Source organism: Desmodus rotundus, chromosome X (genome assembly GCF_022682495.2).
Source record: "Desmodus rotundus isolate HL8 chromosome X, HLdesRot8A.1, whole genome shotgun sequence".
Classification (NCBI taxonomy): Eukaryota; Metazoa; Chordata; class Mammalia; order Chiroptera; family Phyllostomidae; genus Desmodus; species Desmodus rotundus.
The window spans coordinates 44,868,995-44,888,662 of NC_071400.1; the positions used below are offsets into that span (position 1 = coordinate 44,868,995).

A 19,668-nucleotide genomic window follows, 5' to 3' on the forward strand; every position below is an offset into this window, starting at 1 on the left:
GGTATGTGCCCTGACCGGAAATCAAACCCTCAACCTTTTACTTTGTGGGATGAGGCCCAACCCACTGAGCCACACTGGTCAGGGCATAGCTCCATCTATTTAAAATGAGTAACAAACTGGCTGAGATCAATTGCCAACTCTGTCATAAGTGGTCCCAGAAGAACTGGAGTTACTGCAGTTTCAGTGACTGACTACTAAGAACACAGATGTGTGACTGCAGCATTGCCATCAACCAACCTCAAAATAATGCTATAAATTTTTACAAAGAGAAAGACAAGAGAGGGAACTGGTATTGGACCAGCTACTATTAAATCTCAACTATCCACACTAATCAGGAGGAAAAGAGGCATAAAAAATGTTAAACAATGGATAAATATCAAATTTGAAAACTGGCCAATAAAGGCACATGTTCAGATACTCCCTAATTTAATACTAATCTCCAACCCCTTTCTAGTTCAGTCCCATCACAGACAGTTCTATGTAGGGTAGAGGAAGAAAGGGGCCTGGTTCTCTTTATCTTACTTACGGATATTGACAAGTTGATTGGACAGTGTAATATTTTAACATTTAAAGTATAATGCATGATTTCCAAGTGACTTTTAAAAAGTTAATTTTTTAAACTTAAATGCACGATCCTATCAGCATAACAGTTGCTATGTGTTATAGTAGAAAAAATGTATGAATATCAAAGATATTAAATCATAAAAACATTCTCCAGAAATATTTTAAAATATGGATTTCAACTGTAAAATCATTTTTTAAAAAAAGTTAGAGATTTCTCTTTAGTAAAAACAATACACTATTTCTATTGTTAAAGTAACACATGCATTAGTTTTTTTATAACTCTTACTTGTATGTGAATAAATGGACTCATTCAGAATTTTAACTTTAAAATTTCTCAGTCTGCAGACCATTTAGCAGACTTGATCCCATTAACTATTAGAAAGCAAAATAAGCCACCAACAACCAAAAAGAAAATATTCTTAGCCAGCATAATTAAACCCTGCCACTCTCCACTACTTGCTCATGTCATTTCCTGATATGAAAAGGAAAGGTTCCCTGTGTGGGAACAGCAAAAAGGAGCCCACGGTATCAAGAATTACCAAGCCATTTCCCATTTTTCATCATGGCCTCCTTGCCTCAGTCGAGAACCTATAGAAGATCTCACTGTCTCTGCAGCTCAACTGAATTTTTAGTAGAAAAGTAACTCACAGTAATAATTATTCACCATTGTCTTCCACTTTTTACACTGTGTTGCCTGAGAAATTTACCCAGACACCTGGAACTTATATCCTACCTAATGTACTTGTACTACCATCATCGTATTCTCATCCTTTCCTGTTAGGTACATGATTAAAATTTGTTTTCACATGCAGTGATGCCTACATTAGAATTCTTTTAAGAACATGATAGAAAGAATACTGTTCTGGTAATTAGGAAATTTGCATTCTGGTCCTAGCTCTGCCACTAATTGGTTGTGTGTTCTTAAGGAAGTCATTTAACCTCTCTGGGGCACAGTTCTTTTAATTTATATAAAGTCAAGTCCTTTGCAGAGCTAACAATCTTAATTTTATTAATAAGAAAACATTCCTTGAAAGCCTTGAGATTTCATTTATGACAAAGGGAATCCAGACGGGGGAAAATCACTATAATCTTTATTTACAGCCCTAATTACATTTTGATATCACCCAACTCCATCACATTGTAGGAAAATATGTGACACTAAGACAACTGAATCATTCCTCAGTGTTTCCAGCCACTGACATTCTCCCATATCTCAGCTGTTTTTACAATTCCTCCAAGTAAGTGGCTTTCAATGATAATCTACCTTCTCTAGACCCAATTTAACAGCTACCTTTGAACCAAATGATCCCCCCCACTCTCTCTCTCACTCTCTCTCTCTCTCTCTCTCTGTCTCTCTGTTTCTCTCCAGATTTACACACACGCACACAGTACACACTAATAACCATTTGTGCCACTATCATTTACTGGCCATCAACCATGGGCCAGGCACGTCTCAAGGAAAGTTCAACATTGCTTGTTTTAATCTTTACAAAAACTGTACAAGGAAAATATTATCCCACATTTTAAAAATGAGTATACAGACTCAGACAGATAAGTAACAGTTAAGATCACAAAACTAATAAGAGTTAATGTCTTGACTTGAACCCACTCTTATCTGACTTAGAAACCTCTCCCAATTAAGTAATCAACACTATAGCAATACAGAATTTAACATCCTTCTGATGATTCAAAACACAGTTTCGAAAAGGATAGGACATTTCTTATTCTGACACAGGAGAGAAGAAACTCAAGATGGATGATGATACAGATATGAAGCGAAAGAAGCTAAAGTTTGTGGTTGCTGATCTTTATTAATGCAGATAATGAAGGATCTAGAATGCTAAATAAGGAAATTTGTATTATTTTCATGCTACATCTTTAAAAATAGTAACCTTAATGGCTAACTAACCCAGTTGTCTCAATTACTGAGGTCTCATTAAATTGTATATTTAGGCCAAAGTTTATAAACATGATTTCCCCTCAACTTCTATTTTAAATCTATAAAAATCTGAGATAAAAATAAAAATCACAAACTTGCCCTGGCTGGTGTGGCTCAGTGGTTGAGTGCTGGCCCGCAAACCAGAGGGTTGCTGGTTCAGTTCCCAGTCAGGGCACAAGCCTGGGTTGCGGGCCGGGTCCCCAGTTGGGGGTGTGCTGGAGGCGACCGCACACTGGTGTTTCTCTCCCTCTCGTTCTCTCTCCCTTCCCCTCTCTAAAAAATAAAATAAATAAAAATTTTAAAAATGACAAACTTGTATTCCCTTTATCTAGATTAATCCACTATTATCATTTTGCCACAAATTGCTCAATCTCTTTCTACTCACAATGATTTTAGTTGAACCACTTGAAAGAAAACCACAGACATGACACTGTTCTAAATAATATATTGATAGAATACAACTTCTGGGAATAAAGACATTTTCCTATATAACCACAATAATGCACATAAGAAAAATTTTAAAAATCCTTAATATCATTTAATATGTAGTCCATATTCAGTTTACCCAATTGTTCTAAATAATGTTTCCTTGATTTTGATCCAGTATCTATCAAAGTTAACATGGTAGGCTTGAAATTATGTAGCTTTCTATCTAAAACAATCCCCTAAACTTTTTGGTTTTGAATTTTTCCCCATTACTGTCTTTTAAAGAGTCCAAGCCAATTATCTTTTACAATGTCTCAAACATAAACTGATTTTCTTGTTATTTGATTCAGTTAAATATTTTTGATAAGAATACTACATGTGTGGTATTGTGTACTTCTTATCAAGAGGAACATAATGTCAAGTTATCCACTGTCGCAGATATTAAATCTCATCACTTGATTAAAGTGTTACTTGCCAGATAGCTCGGTTGTAAAGGTACCATTTCTATTTTTTAATTTTTTAACCCCCACCCAAGGATATTTTATTATTGACTTAGAATGAGAGGAAGAGGGGAGGGGAGACAGAGAGAGAAAGAGACAGAGAGAGAGAGAGAAACACTGCTCAGTTGCTTCCCATACTCACCCTGACTGGGGATCGAAACCACAACCTTTTGGTATATGGGATGACACCTCAGACAAGGGTTTTATCTCCAAAATATATAAAGAACTCACACAACCCCACACCAGGGAGACAAACAATCCAATTAAAAAATGGGCAAAGAACCTGAACAGACACTTCTCCAAGGAGAACATACAGAGGGCCCAGAGACATATGAAAAGATGCTCAGCATCACTAGCCATCAGAGAGATGCAAATTAAAACCGCAGTGTGATACCACTTCACACTGGTCAGAGTGGCCAACATAAACAAATCAACAAACAACAAGTGTGGTGAGGTTGTGGAGAAAAGGGAACCCTAGTGCACTGTTGGTGGGAATGCAGACTGGTGCAGCCACTGTGGAAAACAGTATGGAATTTCCTCAGAAAACCTAAAAATGGAACTGCCTTTTGACCTGGCAATTCCACTACTGGGACTATACCCTAAAAATCCTGAAACACCAATTCAGAAAAACCTATGCACCCCAATGTTCGTATCAGCACAATTTACAATAGCCAAGTGCTGGAAGCAACCTAAGTGCCCATCAGTAAATGAGTGGATCAAAAAAACTGTGGTACATTTACACAGTAGAATTCCATGCAGCAGAAAGAAAGGAGCTCCTGCCCTTTGTGACAGCATGGATGTAACTGAAGAGCATTATGCTAAATGAAGTAAGCCAGGCAGTGAAAGGCTAATACCATATGATCTCACCTATAAGTGGAATCTAATCATCAAAACAAACAAGCAAGCAAAATACAACCAGAGAAATTGAAATGAACAAAATGACAGTAACTAGAGGGGAGGAGGGAAAGAGATAATGGGGCAAAATAGGGGAAGGGCCATCAAGAAAGATATATAAAGGACACATGGACAAAGCCAAATGGGGTAGTTTCGAGGGTGGGAAGTGGGGATGGGTAGGGTGGGGGGGCATGGTGGGGTAAAGATGGAGACGATTCTACTTGAACAACAATAAATAATAAATAAAAATATATATATAATGAGACAAATAATAATTGGTAATACTCAGTTGTCAAGTATGTGGTGAAAATAGGTACATTAATATACAGCCAATAATGATATACATTTACCCAACCCTTCAAAATGTAAAATTTTGCAATATATACCAAAAGTCTTAAAGTATTCATACTCTTTAACCCAGTATATTCTACTTCTTAGAACCTATCCAGAAGAAGTAATCAAATCTAAACAAAACTAGTCATTACATGGCAAAAAATTGGAAACAATACCCCCATCAATAAAAAACGACTAAATATATTTTGGTGAGGTCATCTCTGATAAAATATTATAGATTTATTAAATCCATGTTTTCCAGAATCACTGAAAGACTTGAAGGAAATAAACCAATATATTAGCAGAGTACTAGTAACATAGGTGATTTAATTTTCTTTACAGATTTCCATATTTTGTAAGCTTAGCACATTGAATTGCCCTGGCTGGTGTAGCTCAGTGGATTGAGTGTGGGCCTGTGAAGCAAAGGGTCACTGGTTCGATTCCCAGTCAGGGCACATGCCTAGGTTGCAGGTCCGGTCCCCAGTAGAGGGCACACAAGAGGCAACCACACACTGATGTTTCTCTCCCTCTCTTTCTCCTTCCTATCCCCTGTCTCAAAAAATAAATAAATAAAATCTTTAAAAAATTAAGATAAAAACACATTGAACAAATATATGTATTAACTATGTGATAAATAATACTAAACATTGAAAAAAATTTAGAACACTTGATGAATTTTCTACCAAAGTCCAGGGTGTTATTGAAAATAGGAAATGAAAATGTTTCCACACTTAGAACAGTGTATGTAGTGATAACAGGAAATTTAGTATATTCTAAAATAACAAATAGAAACATAATTTGTAGTAGGAAAAATGAGTTTTTGTAAGGAAATGTGACTCAGTATTATACACCGTATTATGGACTTGCTTAATAAAAATTTTAACTATTAGATGGGCTCTCCCATCTCCCCCTAAAAAAGGTCAAAATAAAGAAGTAACTCTCATCATTTTGAGTATTGTTAAACAGAGTTGCTAGTTTTCTACCCTGTTATATGGCCCGTAGCAATGAAGCTTTGTTGATCTGTTTAGAATAAATTATCTATATAATATTATTTTTCAGAAAATGCATTATCTGCTTACTGTGTAATGATTTATGCTATCTGAGAAAATAGAAGAATTATTGCTGATCTCTCACTTATTTTATCCTGCTATCAAGCAGCAATTATCCTTTCATTCTCTCATTTCCTTGACAATCTCCCTGGCAAGGAAAAACACAAACAAAAGCCTGAAACTACTTACTCCCCACTACTAACATAAAATAAAACAATCCAAAGCTAAACAGAGAAAATGGGTAAGGTTAGGATTACAGTTTCCTTTTAGTTACTCTGCCCGACCACATTTTAATTCAACACAAAAACTAGATATCAGCTCTGTTTCATGTCTAAATGTGCATATACTTATCTGTGCATGAAAATTCTGTTACAGCAAAATAATTTTCAATTTTGGAATCACAATAGTGATCTAACATCTCATTAAGTGAAAAGCTATATTATGTCAGTTCTTGATCATCTGTATGGACACACGGAAATGGTAGCATGGATAATACCAAACTAATTTGTATTTGCCTTTGTTCAACTTTATATTCACCTAAAGTAGAGAATAGTATAATTTTTTAGCTGGAGGGGACTTCAAGATCATTTTGTCCACCCTTGGCATTTTGCAAAAGAAGGACCTAACACTCAGAGAGATTAAGTGACTTAAATGCACATCTTGTACTTTCTTAATACACCACACTGTCTCTTTATAATTAAAAAAGTTAGTAGTATGTATGTAGATAAAGACTGTCTGTATATAATTGGGCAGAGGTTACTAAAGAGTAATTACCAATTATATACATATACGAGGTCTGTCCCGAAAAAGTCCAGTCATTGTTAATATAAAAGAACAGTTTGCTTGGCATATATGTAACCTGGCAGCCAAGGAGAATGGGCTGGAATGCTCACGCATGAACAATGACTTCACTGTACTAGTCAGTGGGGGCGGTAGATGTCGTTGAGCGAGCATGTGTACTGTGTGGCTGTTGCCTTCAAAATGACTGAGCAAGTAGAGCAACGAATCTGAATCAAATTTTGCATTAAGCTTGAACATTCCTCCGTGGAAACTATTAGGATGATTCAGAAGGCCACAGCTATGGGCACCTGGTGATTGGCAGCGTCATCATAACACACCTACTCAAGCATCACGTCTCATGGAGAGTTTTTGGCAAAATGTCAAATCACCCAGGTGACTCAGTCCCCCTACAGACCAGATTTGGTGCCCAGTGACTTCTGGGTTTTTTCAAGACTAAAATCACCTTTAAAAGGGAAGAGATTTCACACCATTGATGAGATTCAGGAAAATGTGAGGTGGCAGCTGATGGCAATTGGGAGAACTGTCTGAAGCCCCAAGGTGCCAACTTGAAGGAGACTGAGGCATCATTGTCCTATGTACAATGTTTCTTGTATCTTCTTCAATAAATGTCTCTATTTTTCATATTATATGGCTGGATACCTTCTGGACAGACGTCGTATATGTCATTCAACTACCCAAATCCTGGCTCCACTCCTAATTATAACCAACTGATTGAAAGTACACTGGGAGCTCCTGCAATGGGTGATTCCTCTTACTATTTGTGTCATGGTAGGAGCAAGGGAAAAAGAAGACTCCTTTAGCTGCTAAGACAATATGGAAAGGTAGAGGAATTAAGCTCTCTAATTAGAATATATACAAAGGGAAAAATCCAGTTTTACTGCTGAATTAATCTGAAACTTCTCAAGTCTCTAATTGGAGCCTTGGCTGTGTTTTCTCACGCTATAATACTTTTACATTACGATTTAAGTAGAAACTGGTGGAAACCTAATTGATCATATTTAACAAAGTTTCTATGGAAAATATATTTTAAGTCTTCACGTAATCATTAATTAAGAATTACCCAGATATACTTAACAGATTCAAACATCTATACTCACATTTATATGAATATGAAGATAAATATATAAAAAGAAGAATGAACTAGGTAATGAGTCAGTGAACAGAAAAATACATATAGTGACACATTTAGATAATGTAAAGAACAGGGAGAAAACTCAAAACATTTAGGAAGAAAGTCATTTTTTTACCCTCCTGGGGATAATCACAAAAAATTCACAACCTAATTTGCCATTAAATATTTCCTGTCCCACACTAACTGCACCCTGGAGCTTCGTATCTCTAGCAGGAGTGTCCAACCTTTTGGCATCTCTGGGCCACAACGGAAGAATAGTTGTCTTGGGCCACACATTAAATATACAAACACTAACACAAACTGATGAGCAAAAAAAATAAAAAAAGGTTTTAAGTAAATTTACAATTTTGTGTTGGGCCGCATTCATAGCCCTCCTGGGCTGCATGTGGCCCGTGGGCTGTGGGTTGGACACCTCTGCGAGGTATATAATGAGAACTAGAGAGGACAGGAAACGATGACTAACTAAAGGAACCATAACAATGTAGTTAACACACCAGGTCCATAGTGTCAGCAGGTCTTCCAAATATATGCAGGTGCTCAATAATGTCTTTGAGATCCTGGGCCATTTGTTTCAGTTGAGCATCTATGTTTTCTGTTAATTTGTTACTGAAAAGGCAAGTAAAATTAGGGGATTAACAAGAAATATTTTCTCCACTGATGTATCATTATTGACCAACAAAAAGGATACTGCCAAATGGATTTGCCTTAATTCCCCTACCTTCACAGTGGACCTCAATTATGACTAATGGCACATTTTTATGGATGCAGCATACATGACCTTATTATTACCATATTCTAAAAAGACTCCATAGGTGAAGGTTTTTACCACCTTGCCATTTTTACAGTCACGTATTTACCTACTTGGTAACGTTCTAAAGCAAAGGATCTCTGAAACAAACAAAAAAAAACAACACCTATTTGATGTCAAAATAAACCCATAGTGATATTTGATGTTTAGCAGTATTCAGTAAGTGCAGAAATGTCTTCAATGAGTTTGAATACATAAATTTTCAGAGTAATATCTTACATAATACATTCCATCAACCAACAAAAGATGTTTTGAGGAATGATATTCAGAATAATCAAAAGAAGACAAGTCTGCTAAGTTCAGAACAAATTTGATTAGCTGGCTAAATCTCAAGATTTCCAACCAAACTATTTATACACACACACACTTATCTTAATCAACAGATATATTTGTGAAAATTAAAGTGACCAGAGGGTTTTTCAACCTTAATGTCTATAAAGATAAAATAATTCAATTAGATTTATTGATAACTATAAACTGCCTTCTGTCCCAAAGTACTGGTTGCCTACATGGTTGAAGATTCTAGTACGGATTCCATCACATCACATATCTGACTCCATAAAGGCAACTGAAAAAAACCCTAATGTTTCAATTATTTCTTCAAACTATAATTAGGATCTCATGGCCAAAACCACAACTCTGTAAGTTTCAAAGAAAAAAAAGTGACAGTATGCATAGAATGACATGCAAACATAAGATTCACAAAAGCTGAAATCAAAAAGCAGAAAGAAAATAAGAGTCCATACAAATTAGCTGCACGCACTACATGTAATGTACCTATAATACATTAACTTGCAAACCTCTTAAAAATAAGCTCAGTCTTAACTCACTAATAAGCCACTGAGAAAATGAGTCTGATTTAATCTCAACCTAGTTTACGTAGCACATTCATACAAGTTCTCCCAAGAACACTTGACAATTTGGCCTGATTACCAAATCTCAGTTCCAGAGAGATAAAGTTACTGTGGGAACATTGGCAATATATCAATTGAATGTAAAGACTAAATTGCACACATATAAATTATATTCAGCCCAAGACACTAACAAAACCATTCAATTTTTTAAAGCTATGCAGTTTGCCCCCAGGTTAACAGATTGCCTTTAAAATAGAAAACAATTTATCACTGAAGCAATTGCATGAACATTAGGTTTAAGAGTCGATATAAATAACCAGAAGGAAAGAGCAGGAAGTAGAAGAGGGCAAAGGGGGGGATAAATAGTGATGGAAGAGGACTTGACTTGTGGGGGGTGGTGAACACACAATACAATATACAGATGATGTATTATAGAATAATACACTTGAAACCTATATAATTTTATTAACCAATTTCACCCCAATAAATTCAATAAAAAGTTTTAAAAAGTCAATATAAATAATAGACCATAAATATCCTACAATATTATGACAACACATACATAAAATTTGTATTTCCAATTTAAGAACAAACTTGACAAATATAAAATCTTTACAGTGATCATAATAAGCATGAATTTTTTATTTTTTATTTTGAGAGTACATATTAAGGCTGGGAACAGTGAAATGAAAAAGGGCTTAGGATAGAAAAAGCAACAGGAGAGAGCCTAGGCATGGCTGCTTTGGCTCTAGAAACATTATGGGAAAGAAGTCAGCCAAGGCAACGCTGCTGTCAGCTCACTGAAGGATCAGAGAAATGGGAGCCTTTGGGACAGGTTCAGGGGATTAGCCCAGGACAAGCTGCCACTGTCCATTGCTCCTCTGGTTGCAAGTCTCCTGAGGTCCCTTAGACTTTAGGAGATGCACACCTATGGGTGAAGAAGAGGGGGAATGGAACAGCACAGGCATTCTCCAGGAGGGAGAGTGCATGATGGGTCCTCTATCTTGAAGGTTTTAAAGGCTGGGAGTTTTAGAGGAGGTCTCAGGAAAGGATCTCAATAGAATATTCATCTACTTTACCAGGTGTATTCTTTCAGGGTTGTGTTCTCCACTGATTGGTCACAGTCATTGCAGCTGGTCCTGGGGTCGCCCACCTGGTGTTGCTGCTTTTCTGGGCCTGGAGCTGAAATACAACTGAGGTCTAGGTGATCTCCAGGGAGGATAGGTGAGGGGGTCTAAACCACATGGCCAGCAATACATCAGGGGAGGAAAGGCCACCCTGGTGGCGAAATCTGGCACCATTTTTTACCATTGCTAGGAAACCAGGGTTTTTCACCCTGGTGACCTTCTTTATCTGGCTGTAAATTGCTTGGCCAGTTTATTCAACTATCTGTCTCAGTTTCCCCATTCTACTTGCCATGGAATTTTCCTAGTTTCTTACTATCCTGCCTCATTCTCCCATCAGAGACTTCCATCCCTAAAATCTATTAGGGATAATGAGGGAATAGGGTCTGTCTTCTGTAACTGCTTCCTGCTGACAAGGCCCATGGTCCCTGTCTATGTAGGTTATGGCAGTCTCTTCCTGCCTGATCTAAGGGAGATAAAAGAATGGGATCTGAGACTGGAACAGACAGGCTGTTAGCTGAGTCTTCTAAAGTGATAAACAGGCCAGAATCCCTGAAACATCATGATCTTCATATGGAATTTTTGTATTTTGGAGATGACAAATTTGACAAGAAGGTTAAAAAGGCATTACATAAAAATGAGAAGGACAATTATAGTAACTAAAGGTCTGAGGATAGGTAAGAACCAGGTGATAGAGAAAGGGACCAACTTTACAGTTTCCCAGATTAGGTGAAGGGGTTTTTCTGGACAAAGGTGTATCATCTGCCTGAAGACCTTTGGTGTACTATAGTTCATTCAAATTAGGCTAAGGGGAACATCCTAAGATCTTCCAGAAGTAGGTTTTTCTTGTCTGAACCTCTTGGCCAGTTTCAAAGGGAAAGCAGTTTCAAAGTGGCAGAGGTTTGGTGCCTTCACTCCTGCCTTTTAAATAATAAGTTTACATTCCAAAAGTGAAGTTGGTAGATTGCTCCATATTTCACTGACTCCATTATTTAGTCCTGAATACAAGTCAGCTCAGTTAAATTGTTGAGTCTCATTTTAGGAGGAGGTGATGCAGATGGGCTTCCAAAGTGAGACTGAGAAGGGCAATAAGGTGATCCAAGTCATAGCACCATGTTACCAGTAATGTTGATGCTGAAATGGCACCAGTTGTTACTGTCAAAGTTGAAAGTTACAGAGGTAGTCTAAGAAGTGAACCAGCTGGGCTGTGTAGCCTCAGGAAACAAGGTCCCATATGGGTTGCCAGAGAACGTTACCAGACAGGGACCAGGCCCACAGTGGGTCTGCCTCAAACTGCCTGTAGTGTATGGGTTCCTGATTTTGTGCAACAAAGATTTAACAACATGAGTCCAGGTGATTTTGACTGTATGTTTATTAAAGCTGGGGACAGTGAAACAAGGAAGGGCTTAGGATAGAAGAAGCAATAGGAGACTAAGTGGGGCTGCTTTGGCTCTCTAGAAACACTGTGGGAAAGAAATGAGTTGAAGTGAGGCTGCTGTCAGCTTACTGGAGAGTCAGAGAAAAGGGTCTTAGAGACAGGTTCAGGGGATTATCCTGAGGTGGGCTGCCACTGCCCATTGCTCCCCTGGCTGCAAGCCTCGTGTAACCTCTTAAGAGTTTAGGAGATGCATACCTGAGGGGGAAGAAGAGGGGAAGGGAGAGGCAAGGTCATGCTTCTGGGAGGGAGAATGCATGACAAACTTGAAATTATTAGCAGTCCATAAAATGCTCTAAAACAAAACTGCCAGAATATTACTTTATTTTCAAGCATCCTGAAAATATAAACAGAAAATAGTCAAAGAAGCTAATAAATGGCAACTATAAGAACTTGTCCTTTTCTACCAATTTTTATTCTTGGCCTTTCAATTTCATTTTCCCCCTTTTTTTAGTAGCTAAGTCCTGCCCCAACCCTTGATCTTTACTCAGTTATTTGCTTACTCTCAAACTCCTCATCTGCATATTTCTGATAAACAGGACTACACTGGTCCTTCAAAGATTCCTCTAAAGGGATCAGGATATCTTCTAGTTCCTTCTACTGTGACAGGACAAACTCCAATTTTTTTTTTTCAGCCTGAAAAAAACCTCAAGTCAACAGAAGGGCTAGTGAAAGTAATTTAGAATGATAAACTAAGTGTAAATCAATTACAATTAGAAAAAATAACAAAGATAGATCTTTAATCTTTCAGGCTAGGGAATCTAAGGTTTTAACTTTTCTGATCCAATTTCACTTTTTCCACTTCTCCATGTAAAATAGTTATCTGTAAAGGAAAATAAGAATATAATAATGTAAGTACCTGAACTTACATTGTAATCTTAAAGTAATATTAATTTTCTCACACACACTATAAATATGAAAGTGTTCCTAATTCAGGGCATTTATTACCTAAGAAAAATATATTTAAGTTGATTATCAATATTGTGATAGAAAATGAACGATTAAACACAGGTCTATTCTCTTTTGTTCATCTGAAAATACTTGTACAATGCAGGTAGATTAATGAGAATACCTTCTAATCTTCTCACCACTCTCAATCAATGTACAGTTCCAAGCACTGACCTGGGTAGCCTGGTGAAGAAAGTACTTTTCTTAATCCTCTAACTCGAGGTGCCATATATCTATCAGATCTTCCAGCTGACGATATGTCATCACAGGAGTTATGATCAAACTAAAAAAAAGAATGCAGTATGATCACATTTTTAAAAGTATGATCAGATTTTTAAATGTATAACACATTGGAGGACTTAGAGAAGAAAGTAGTACATGAAGAGTTTCTCAGACCTGCTCCCCCCAGAAACCATTGTAACTGGTAAAGATTATTTTAAAAACAACTATTCAAAGTGTTTGAAATTATCCTATGAAAATACAGTAAATACAGATTTACTCCAAAAATCTACTGAATCTCATTAGGAACAGCTGAAGTTGTACCATAACCTGCTCCCCTTCTTCCCCCTCAGCACAGCACGACAATAACTTCATTCTGCATGGGGTGTGGTCAAGGATATAGGACTGTCTCTCTCCTCAGCTTTCAGTCAAGGTGATCCATACCAGATCTAAGCAGTATCCTCAAAACTGTGTAGGCAGGTTGAGGATAATCTTCCATCACTTACTAGGCAAAATCAAACAAAATTCCCATTCCCCTGAAAGATGGTATCAAAAAGGCTGAACAGGTAGTTGATCTTTGGTCCTCTGATTGGTGGAACCAGGCAATATTCTGATTCCTCTGCTGGGGCAAATATCAGCAGGACGGGTTAGAGAAGTAATCATCAATTCCATGTCCAGCAGAGGCAGGCAAAGTTCAATTCTCCTACCAGATACTGTCGTCTCAGTCCAGTGACAAAATGAACCTAAATCTCCACCAAGCAGCAACAAGGCTTAATAAGGTAGAGACAGGATTAGGTAATTAGTCTTCAACCTTTGTCTTTAGTGTCAGTGGAACCCAATGAAGAACAAACCTCTATACCCATCTGCCATCATTGAGACCAAAAAAGGTAATATAATTATGGGCTAGTAAGGCTTCCACCTCCCAGCACCTTTGGTGTCAGCGAGGCTCACTGGAAAGCTTAACCTCCATACCCACTGGAAAATAGAAAACTGAACAAGACAGGGCTAATCAGCACTCTGTCCCCCTTTTTCAAAGAGCCTCTGTCAGTGAGGTGCACTAGGGACCTAAACTTCCATACCAACCCAGCATCAATGAGGCTGAAAAAAAGTGATATGAGGCAGAGTAGTTGACATCCTGCTTCTTCTCTCCTCTTGTATCAGTGGGGCCCAGTAGAAAGCTGAAATTCTGCTTCTACCCTGTAGCAACTAAGTAGTATGAGTTAGTCATCCATTTTCCCTGGTTCTGGGCATCTAGGGGACCAGCAGAGAGCTCAGCTTACATTCCCATTGAGAGGCAATAAAGCGGTATGACACAAGGACCCTCTTAAATGGGGAAGGAGTCAGTAGGGTGGAGGGTGGAGCTAAATTTCCATACCACTCATCTGCACTAAGGTAGTATGAGTCAGTGCTCCACTTTTGCTGGAGTGGTATAATCAGAGTCCAGTGGGAGGCTGAACATGCAAATGCACCCAACACTTGCACCATGCCTCAACAACTGATGAACTGCCTGATGAAAAAAAAAAAGATTTAAATAGGACTCTGACTCTCCCAACATAATATAGAAAATATCTAGGATACAAGTGAAAATTACCCGTCCTATCAAGAACCAGAAAAATCACAACCCACAAGAGAAAAGACAGTCTATAGATGCCAACATTAAGAGGTATCAGATGATGGAATTATCCAAAAGGCATTTGAGAGAGGGAAGATGGCAGCAAGATAGGTGGGAGCAGAGTCCACTTCCCCCTGCGCACAGGTAAAACACCTAGCTGATCTTCTGAGGAACATAGCGAACACCAATGGTATCCCACCATATATGAAGATTAGACACCAAAAGTTGTAGAGGACATTGAAAGATCAGACAGTAAGGAGAATGCTTAAGACAATAAGGTCCCTGGGACCAGCGCAGGGACCAGGGTGGCTGCAGTCCCAGGCCTGGCGCCCGCCGGGTCTGCTGCAAGATTCTTGGGAGAGAGCCAGGCTGGGCTGTGTGAGAGGCCAGGTACTTGTTTGGACCTGGGCTTGAATAGGAGGAATTTTTCAAAAAGAAAAAGAGAAAAAAGAGGCACTCAGTGGCTGTTAAGAGAATTCTCTGCAGCAGCTGCCCGCCTCCTGCACCGCTAACCCCTTACCCCAGCAGCCTCCAGGATGGTGTGCACCTGATCAGCGACGGGGAGGCTGCCCCTGCCCTCACACCCGAGGCACCAGGGTCAGAGCACCTCCCACCGGGACCCTGAGCCCAGAGCGTTTCAGGGCCTACTGGCCCTTCAGGAGGAAGGTAAAAACGCCCTTCAGAGGGGAGCTAAAGGGCTCAGGGAGTTGGCAGTCCTCAGATAGACTTGACTCAGTGGGGGAGCTGAGCTAGCCTGAAGGGGCACTGAGAGTCCCTAATATCTAGGACAGCAAAGAGCAAGAAGGTGGTGCGTGAGTTGCCCCTAACTGGTGAACCTCAAGGACAGCGCAACTGGTGGACTAAAGGCCCAGGCTGGGTGCAGGAGGGCACTAGGGGCCTGACAGCAAACTGAGGAACTGGGCTGGAGGCTTCTCAACAGTTCCGGAAGGGAGAAAAGAGAAACCAATCCCAACTCCAACTCGGCCTGGAGCAGCCAGGAAGACCAGCACAACTGGCTTGACCAGTTTAAAGCCAGCAGAAGGCTTATGTTCCAGTTAAAGGTGAGATCACATGGTATTTGTCCCTCACTGCCAGGCTTATTTCACTTAGCATAATGCTCTCCAGTTCCATCCATGCTGTTGCAAAGGGTATAAGCTCCTTCTTTCTCTCTGCTGCGTAGAATTCCATTGTGTAAATGTACCATAGTTTTGATCCACTCATTTGCTGATAGGCACTTAGGTTGCTTCCTAACTGGAACATAATCAACAAAAGAAAAAAGCAAACAAAATATAACCAGAGACTTTGAAATTAAGAACAATATAACAATAGCCAGAGGGGAGTGGGGAGGGGATAGTGGGGAGAGGGGTCTACAGGAGCTACTATAATGGACACAAGGACAAAAATCAAGGGGGAGGGTAGAGGTGGGGGAGGGAGGTGGGAATGGCTGGGGTGGGGTGGAGGGATGGGGAGAAAATGCAGACAATTGTAACTGAATAAGAAAAAAATTAATAAAAAAACAAAAACAAACAAACAAAATAATAAAGCCAGCAGAAGGCTTTATTTTTTAATTCCTTCTTCCTTTCTTTCCTTCTTTCTCTTTTTTATTCCTTCTTCCTTCCTTCTTCCTACCCTCTTTGATTCCTTCTTCCTTCCTTTTTTAATTTAAAAAATGTTTAACTTCCTTCTTCCTTTTGCTACTTCTACCTTTTTTATTCTTTCTTCCTTCTATCTTTTACTAAATTTGTTCTTCCTTTCTTTCCTTTTTTTTACTCCTTCCTTCCTTCCTCTACTTTTTTATTCCTTCTTCCTTCCTACTCATTTTTTTAAAATTTTTCTTTCTTCTTTTTCCACAGGTGAAACAAAAATACCTGGAGCTGTGAAAAGACCAGAGTTAGACCCGAAGAGGGGTCATCCCAACAACTGAGACACTGAGACAAATTTTGCTTTGCTACTCCAGAGAACATGCAAGGTGGGAGCTGGGAACACCAGTACACCTGCTGGAAGACGAAGCCCACCAACAAAGGAACCACCAACAGAAAACAACAAAAGAAAGTGAAGGAGAGAGTGGAAGCCACACTAACCACCACCCAGGACCTACCTGGAAATATAACTAACTGGTGGAGAAATTACCCAGAACAAGCAACTGAAGAACAGCAAGAGAGAACACTCAAAACCTTATACACACAGAAGAACCAGCTTCAACAGAACCTGTCCATATTTGTAGAACAGAATACAAGACATGGTGGAGAGAGTAACCCTCATTTAACCAGCTTGATGGAAGGACCCACGAAAGAAAAACCCAACAACAATCAAAACCCAAAGACATACACAGAGCAAACAGAAACGACAGCCCAAGAACACTGAGCTCAGGAGATCAAGGAAACGGCACCACTGAATCTCACAGGTCATAGAAGTTAACACCATAAACCCAGGGAGTCAGAACACATCAATTTAAGAAGCAGATGCTAACAAGAAGAGTCTCACAAAGAATGGGAAGAAAAAGAAACAATTCCCAAATGAAAGGAAAGGAGGAAACCTCAGAAAGAATGCTAAATGAAAAAGAGGTAAGTCAACTGTGAGATATTGAATAAAAAGGAATGGTTATAAGGAAGCTCAATGAGCTCACAGAGAATTACGAAAAACTACATGGAAACTATAATGAGCTCACTGCAAACTACATCGACATGAAAAAGGAAATAAAAACTATCAACAAGGACCAAGAGGAAATGAAGAATACAATTTCTGAAATGAAGAACACAGTAGAAGAAATCAAAAGAGGCTAGATGAACCAGAGGATCAGATCAGTGAGCTGGAGGACAAGGTAGAAAAAAACAACCAGAAAGAGCAAGAATAGGAAAAGAGGCTCAGAAAGAACGAAAATGGGTTAAGGGAAATGCAGGACAACATGAAATGGAATAATATCCATATAATAGGAATACCAGAAGAAGAAAAAGAAAAGGAAGGAAGAGAAAATCTGTTTGAAAAAGTAATAATGGAAAATTTCCCTAATTTGATGAGAAGAAAAGTCACACAAATCCAGGAAACACAGAGAATCCCAATGAACAGGAACCAAAGAGGCCCGCTGCAAGACACATCAGAAATAAAATGGCAAAATACCAAGACAAAAAGAGAATCTTAAAGGCAGCAAGGGAGAAATGGGAAGTAACATACAAGGGAGCGCCGATGAGGTTAGCAGCTCACTTCTAAATGGAAACGCTCTGAGCCAGAAGAGAATGGCAAAAAATATTTCAAGGAATGAGAACCAGAGGCCTGCAAGTAAGGCTACTTTACCCAGCAAGGCTCTCAATCAAGATGGAAGGCCAAATAAGGAGCTTCCCAGACAAAAGAAGTCTAAAAAAATACAGCTCCACCAAACCAGCTCTGCAAAAGATGCTGAATGGTCTGCTTTTAGAAAAGGAAGGAAAAGAGAGAGAGAGGAAGAGAGGGAGAAAGAGAGAGGGAGAGAGAGAGGAACATAGGTACAAAAAATGGCAATGAATAAGTACCTACCAATAAGAGCCTTAAACGTGAATGGATTAAATGCTCCAATCAAAAGACATAAAATAGCTAAATGGATAAGAAAGCATGATACACACATATGCTGCCTACAAGAGACCCACACCTCAGTACAAAAGACCTACACAGACTGAAAGTGAAGGGCTGGAAACAAAGTTTCCAAGCAAAACGACAGGAGAAAAAAAAAAAAACACACTGGGGTAGCAATACTCATATCAAACAAAATAAACTTCAAAAACAGGGCTATAAAGAGAGACCCAGAAGGTCACTTCATAATATTCAAAGTAAAAATCCAAGAAGACATAAATATTGTAAATACATATGCACCAACATAGGAGCAACCAAATACATAAACAAAATCTTGGAGGATTTCAAGAAAGATATAAACAGCACCACAATTATACTAGGGGATTTCAAGAACCCACTATCAAAAATGGACAGATCTTTCAAACAAAACATCAAAAAAGATATAGTGGCATTGAACAATGGCCTACATGAAATGGACTTAACCGATATATATATATATATATATTTTAGAGAGAGAGAGAGAGAGAGAGAGAGAGAGAGAGAGAGAGAGCCTTTCATCCCAAAGAAGCAAAATACACATTCTTCTCAAATGTACATGGAACATTTTCAAAGATAGACCACATGATAGGACACAAAAAAAGCTTCAACAAATTCAAGAAAATTGAGTTCATATCAAGCACTTTCTGAAACTACAAGGGACTGAAACTAGAAACCAACCTCAACGAAAAAGCCCCCAAAACACTCAAACTCATACAGATTGAATAGCATGCTATTAAAGAATGAATGGGTCAAGAATGAGATAAAGGAAGAAATCAAAAAGTTTCTGGAAACTAATTAAAATGAACTCACAACAACCCAAATCTTACGGGACACAGCAAAGGCAGTCCTGAGAGGGAAGTTCATAGTGATACAATCCTACACACACAAAAAAGATAGAAACATTTCAAATAAACAACCTAACCTAGGCCTACAAGAACTGGAGGAACAACAACAAAGATAGCCCAGAGCAAGTAGAAGGAAGGAAATGACCAAGATCAGAGCAGAGTTAAATGACATAGAAACTAAAAGCACAATTATAATGATCAATAAATCCAGGAGCTGGTTCTTAGAAAAGATAAATAAAATCGACAAGTCTTTAAGCAGGCTCATCAAGAAGAAACATACAGAGGACCCAAATAAACACAATCAGAAATGAATGAGCTTATACCCTTTGCAACAGCATGGATGGAACTGGAGAGGATTATGGTAAGTGAAATAAGCCAGGCGGTGAGGGACAAATACCATATGATCTCACCTTTAACTGGAACATAATCAATAGAAGATAAAAGCAAACAAAATATAACCAGGGACATTGAAGTTAAGAACAATCTAACAATAGCCGGGGGGGGGGGGGCAGTGGGAAGAGGGGATTACAGGAACTACTATAAAGGACACATGGACAAAATCAAGGGGGAGGGTGGAGGTGGGGTAGGGAGGTGGGTTCAGCT

General features: G+C 38.7%; 1 protein-coding gene across 2 annotated transcripts in view; it reads right to left on the reverse strand.

Moving 5' to 3' along the window:
• Nucleotides 1-19,668, reverse strand: part of RBM41 (RNA binding motif protein 41) — a 219,495-nt gene that overhangs the window by 110,180 nt on the left and 89,647 nt on the right. Inside the window, exons 4-6 of one of the 2 annotated variants that reach the window (XM_053917412.1) lie at nucleotides 12,982-13,090; nucleotides 10,380-10,482; nucleotides 8,133-8,244 (exon numbers count right to left, since the gene is read on the reverse strand). The gene's annotated coding sequence lies outside the window, so the exon portion shown is untranslated. The remainder of the gene's footprint in view (nucleotides 1-8,132; nucleotides 8,245-10,379; nucleotides 10,483-12,981; nucleotides 13,091-19,668) is intronic. The other variant, XM_045188491.2, reaches the window with a different exon arrangement.